Below are 6,993 nucleotides of genomic sequence, written 5' to 3'. Positions count from 1 at the left end.
AGCGTTTGCGCGCGAGACTGAATGTTTTTAGTTCGAATTTTGCGTGTGGGATAATGAATGCGCCTTGCTAAGGAGTCACATACTGGAATAAGACGGCTATCTGGAGAGTCAGGGTTTTCAACAGTAGTCTAACATTAATCGATTTATGAATTCAATTCAAATGGGTTATTACTTTGTAAATGAATTTCAAATGATTTCCATTTGTCATGTTTAGTGTTAACATAAATAACGTTTGATACAAAGTTTATAATAAATAACGCCAGACATCATCAATGATAGATTTAAGGAGAAATTTATTTCAATGTTTCTTAAATATTTAGTCAGTGTAATGTTTTTAATTGTTCACCACGTAACATATGTGAAAAAATGTTGAATACTATAGAGGTCAATACTAAGATCTCAGTACATCTCATTAATACATCTTCTACAGTTTGAAATACACATTGAAGATCTAACTGTTAATCATACAATAGATACAGCCGTCAATGTATGTAAAGGTTATCTTTTTGATTATTTGACATAAAAATGAACTCAACTGTGAAATTTGTCGTTAATATTATTACTGAAAATTTATCCAGTGTGACTATAATTTATGGATGACATTTGAGCGATGCTAGACTGAACTTGACAGTGTTCACCTATTAACTAGGACCAAATGAAGGTTATAAACCAACGTGAGGAATTAGAATTATGATTTACAGCTGATGGTTAAGGTTGTGAACTAGGTTTAGGGTTTTCACCACGAACTGATATCAGTTATAATGCGAAAACTCTATTCATCCAAATGGATGAGTGAATTTCACGCCAAAATTCAAGACATATTATCTTATACCTGATTGGTTCGTCCATAAGTTATAATCTCACCATTCATCGTTTTCCATAGAAACATTATAAACTTAAAATGTAAAATGACATTAATCGTAAATAAACAAAAATACTTAAATAAATATTTCTAAAAAAAAAGAACAAATACAACAGCTGTTCATAACAACACAAATATTTGTGATTTTAAGTGATACCTCCTAAATTTGCGTCCGGTAAGGCCGCGAAGAAAGCCTCGGAGATTAAGCTACCAAAAGTTGATCTGAAGAAGAAGAGAAGGAGAAAAGAGAGTTATGTCATCTATATCTATAAAGTTCTTCGTCAAGTTCATCCTGACACTGGTATCTTGTCAAAGGCAATATCGATCATGAACTCGTTTGTGAACGATATCTTCGAACACATCGTTGCAAAAGCTAGCCAACTATCTCATTACAACAAGAAGTTAATAATTTCAAGCTGAGAAGTGTAAACAGCAATTTGATTGTTGTTGCCAGATGTGAATTAACAAAACAAATCATATTTGAAAGCATTTACTAAGTAAGTTTTATAGATCTAACATCCCCAATAATGTTAGTCACAATGTTAAATGTTTCATTAAACATAGATTGTTATTCATAATGAATAATTACTGATTAATAAAAACATAAATATCTATTACGTACATACTTCTTTACTTGTTTGTTCAATTACATTTTCATGTAAATAAATATTTACGAATCATTCTTTGAATGAACAGGTGAGTAAAGTAGATTTTATCAGGAAATGTATTCAATATTCATATATATACCGTTTTTCGTTTCTTTTGATATTGATTCAGTTTTGGAAGTGTTTTTTTTCCTGTAATGAATTAAACGCTTTACGGAGAAAGTGTTAAACAGAATTCGCAATAGACTTTATATTTAAGTTTTCTGTTTTGATAACTGGCATAACAATAGTGCTACTGATGTCGACAGATATAAGTAGTATGCAACGCCGATCAAGACCTGGGAACAGAAAGTTAAGTGGATAAAAGAGAAGAGAACGAAAACAGAAAGCGATTGGTGTGGAAACGAATAATTGATAATTTGCAAATGAATTATTTGCTGTATGATTCTTAGATTTTAATAAGAGATTCTGTAACTTGGTTGTTGTGCTTGTGTTCTCGTTCACAACAAATATAGCTAAGAATATAGATATATTATTACAGACTTAATAGCTGGGATGACTTGTATAAATGACTCATATTTGTTTGACAAAACTACAAGCTCCTTGAATACAATGGTTATTTCCTTAATTTTGAAGTGGTAGAATAGATAAACATCAGTCACATGCTGACTATGATCAGTCAATCATATGAACTGCATATTTCTCTGTTAGGCTTCCAGTTTGTTTGCATGATTCATAGCTGTGTGACAATTCTCAGAACCAGGTGAAATTAGATGAATAATTTGTTAATGAAGTACACGAGTGTAGAAACGAATCGTTAGAAATATCATCTTATTCAAGGGGGAAAATGTCCTCATAAATAAAATTATAATCCACGACCCCGCACAGTGAGCACTGCTGAGGAGTCCCACAATAGGACGAAATAGTCGTCCAGTGCTTCCAGGTTTTCCATGATGGTCTAGCTTCAATTGACTCATGATCTCAACTATTGAAATTACAACAATCTCCACAAAAATTGGAGATAATTTTTATAGTTCTTGTTATTCATCTTGCCGTAGAATAAATGAAATCACTTGACATTTAATTTAAATATTGATTTGGTGATCAACATTTATGACATGTAACTTTTCTCTGTCCTACTATTTTAACGATTCTAATTGACAACTGAAGAATAATGGCAAGTCATCAAATTACAATTCGATCTAAGGTGTATTTAATTCCAAATTGAGGTTAGCTAAAGCTCATCTGTCCACTGACGATTGTCTATATGATTGATAGGGTTTTGGAGATTTCTGAGTTCTGATTGAGGTCATAAATCGATCAGTGTTAGAGCATCATTGGAAATCCGGAAGTACCGGACGACCGTTTCGTCTTAGTATGGAACTCCTTGATAGTGCACATTCATTACCCTTCACTAGGGATTCGAACCCACGACCTTCGGTCTCGCGTGCAAACGTTTAATCTTTAGACCGATGAGCCGACATTCAGTGGTCTTAGTGTCTAACTTCAACCAATCCACGATATTGCGCAACCATCTTCCAATGTCTTCGACACGGTTGAACTCTACTAATCATGGCCTTTCACTGGAACTCCAAGAATTAGTCATCGAAACTAGTCACTGACGAGTACATGATAAGTATCAGCACAGATTTCCAACCCCTCAAGAGAGATGGTGGATGCACACTGTCAAGGAGTCCCATAGTGAGATGAAACGGTTGTCCAGTGCTTCCAGGTATTCAGTGGTGATCGAACATTTATTGATTCATGATCCCAATCAAGATTGTCTACATCTTTGATGTTTCGCGTATTTTTACTAAACATGGATAAAACTAAAATAAAAATTTGTAAATTCTATTACAATGAGCTAATCAATTTCATATTTCCTATTGTGAATAGACAATTCTGTTACAGGGAAAGCCTAGAAACAAAGATGTTTTGTAGGAGATAAGTGACGGATGTACAAAACAGAATAAAGTAAATTACAGAAATGACAATATAAATGCTTAATTGTCGTTGATTCAGACTTATTGATTAATGTTTTACCGCTACAAAGGTCCTGACATTTGAGGTTTTTCAATGTTTAGTATTATACTACTTTTGCCAGTAGGTAGTTAAATTCGTATTCAGTAATTTTCTCTTTCATCTTTCGTGTTTCACGCATCATTTCACGTAAATTATTATAAACCTTCTGTTTAACTGATGAATTTGATTGCGTTAATTTCACTATACAGGAATAGAAAGTATTTTCCTATGATGGTTTCAGACATTATCTCTTCTGTTTCTTGTAATTACATATGATGAACTCTATTTCTGCTTTCAATCGTATTTTGAGTGTCTGTTGCTTAGCATTCTTTTAAAAGCACTAGGAAGGAAACACGTTGAATTTTCAACCCATTTTGGCTGGAAGGTGCTGAGTTTGAATCCCAGAGTAAAAATCAAATCTGGGATGAAGGTACATCCGGATAACGAGTACTAAATAGGACGAAACAAGCGTCCTTGATTCCAATGCTAGCCGCCAACCATATTTGCTTATAATGTTCGTGGCTCAAGGCAATATCGAGACAATCCGTACCGGATGAGCATAGGCCAATAAGAGACTAAACAATTGAAGTCCTAAACATCAATGTGACGATTCAAACAAACAATGCAAAGTGAATCTCAGTAACGTTTGCGTGTACTTCATAGTTTTGATGGAGATACCACAACGTTTTCCCATCCATACTTTTGAATGCTTTCTCATGGTCGGGCGATTTCGTTGCTATTGATGATTTTCATCCAATTGATTACCAAACAATAATATCCAGTGTCAGAATACGGTAAGTACATGATCAGTCTGATCTCGACATTGTGTGTCTACTCAATCTTCCACTTGGTTCACCAACGCTCAGCTGAAAATGTCACCCGGTATTCACAGTAACGTGATGTCCCTGTAGTTATTAAAATATCACGTTCTTAGTATCTTGAAGAGGTTCCTGATTTTCCATTTTGATGCTATTTGTTCCCATTTCCAAATCTTTCTGAAGAGAATGTGGGATCTTTATATTGTTATCTTTACATCTGAATTCAGTGCTTCGATTCGTATGCTTTTTTGTCTTACTTTTTGCTATTCCTGATTTGTGTGATCGTCTTTTTGGTTTTGTCTGTTGTTGGTGCTGTAATATATATAGAGAAGTGTGTATTTACGGCTTCAGTGTCAGACGGATAAATGGAACCCGGTCTATTGATGAGCTCTTCAAAATGTTCTACACACTTGCCTGAGTGTTCTTGAATTTCAGTGATTTGTTTACCTTTTATGTTGTTAATTGATTGATCTGGTTTACTATATTTCTCCGTTAACCCTTCGGTTGGGTCAAAAAGTCCTTACACATTTCTTAAATTACAGATTTTCCGTCGTAGCCGCCAGTTCTTCTACATATTGTTACTTGTCGACCTTAACTCCATTCTCCACCTATTTGTTTGTGTCCGTATATTTGAGCTACATCTTGGCTTGCGCCATTCTTCTTGTGACGTGGGTGGTTGCTGAGTTCTTGTTTTCACTTTCTTAAATTATTCCCAGTGTTTCTATGGAGATCCATTCTTTATGCTAATACTTCCTTCACCCAAATTGCTTTTGTTATTTTGAGACTAATGCTTTCTCAGTCTCCTTCCAGTAAGTTTCAATAGTAACGTGCTTTTCTTCTAGAAGATCTTGTGAAACTGAGAATTTTCTGTGTATGAAAATATTGATGACATACTTAGCAGTATCACACCATAATTGTCTATTTTTTTCAGTTCATATAGCCTTACGATCCGTTCATACTCGATGCTGACCATATCGAACTTGGTATTTGGTCTCCATATCTGATGATCAGGCCTTTTCTCGGGTCGTTGTTCAGTATGAACTACGGTCTGTCATCAAACTGATCATTATCGTCATCTTTCTTACTGTTGGTGAGTGCTGAGCACTGAATGGCATTACAATTTATTCCTTTTCTGTTCTGAAAAATGCTTCGAGGATCTGTAGCGTGGCGTCGTGTCACGGTTGACTATGAACACCGCTACCAAGAAACACGTGCCAAGTAAATCAGAAGGCGAAGGTTGAACGTAACCAAATAAATCAATAAAATCCCCGAGAAGCCAAATATCATAAGGCAGTTAATGGACCAAGTCGAGATATATTTGCTGGCGATCTCGTGGTATCGAAAGGATACCGAGATCGTGCCAGGATACAAGCTTGGTTACAGAACGTAACCAAATTCGCGCGAAGTCACAATCAAAGTGTAAGAATAATGGATGCTTTTTAGCACAGTTAAACACAAGCACAATAAAACAGTCGCTGGTACAATTGGCTATAGTAATAGTTTTCAATAAACCAATCGTGTTCTCGTGATAAAAGTGAGTCACTACAAATCCTTGAACCCTAGGTTTCCTATCTTTCAAACGGATTCCACGCATCTTTACACGGCATCATTGCGACTCATTGTGTGCCTGCTGTTTTACGTGGCCATGGTAAAATAGCAGCTCCTCTGAAGTTAATGGTTTGTGTCTAGATTATGTCCAGCTTGTATTGTGGTGTGCAGAACACGAGTGGTGACAATCAACTGGAGTTGGTCACAAAACTGCATAGAAAATCACTGAAATCTGAGAACCATATTGTAAATAGTAATTTGCAAAGTATCAACCCATTGTCTCAGACTTCATTGTTTTTCAATTATGTAAGCTATCTTTTGTGATTCTTTGCACAGAAGTAGTGCGACCTCATATATGTATAGGGTGCCACTATTACCAGATCTATTGTATTAATAATAATAGTAATAATAAAGAAATAAAAATCTTATCATTTGCATTTCATTATGTCTGGTGGATTAATTATACTTTGATTTGTATCATTTGTTGGACAACCAAGTTTCTTTTTCAATTCATTAAATGAAGAAACAACTGTTACATTGAAACTTAGTGTATTGATATCAAGAATGTCGTAAGATTTTGTATGGGAAATGTATCAGGTCCAAAATTATTTCTTAGTATTCTGTAATTAAAATCAGGTAACCTCTGAACCTGCGACAGGACAGAGTAAAGAGGTCTAGTTTTTCAAGCCGCTCTTTGTATGGTAGATCCCGGAGCTCTAGAATAGCACGAGCAGCTGCCCCATGTACATTTTTGGGATATCCGAGTCACCTTTCAAACGGGCTTGCAGCCTGAACACAGTTTTCAAACTTAGTTCTCACTAAGATTGTATATACTGTAGTAAACATGGTAGTATCTAATTTGGTGAATGTCCATTTTAAAGCTCACTAGGTTCTAAACCACTTAACCATTTTCTTAAAATCATGACTCGCTGTCGCCCCAAGATCCTTGTGAGACCAGAACATATGTACAGGCGCTTCCTCTGTGCAGTGTTTGTTTAGCTTTGTATCTCCGAAGTGCATGTAGCAACACGTTACCGCGTTGACAGACATCAGCCACTCGTTTGACTAGTTAATCACAATATTTATCTCTTCCTTAAGTGCGCATGCATCTGCTTCTCCCGTTATTTCTCGCCAGATC

The sequence above is a fragment of the Schistosoma haematobium genome, chromosome ZW (assembly GCF_000699445.3).
Source record: "Schistosoma haematobium chromosome ZW, whole genome shotgun sequence".
In the NCBI taxonomy this organism is placed as follows: Eukaryota; Metazoa; Platyhelminthes; class Trematoda; order Strigeidida; family Schistosomatidae; genus Schistosoma; species Schistosoma haematobium.
The sequence above is the reverse complement of the archived record's forward strand: the minus strand, read 5'-3'. Positions refer to the sequence as shown.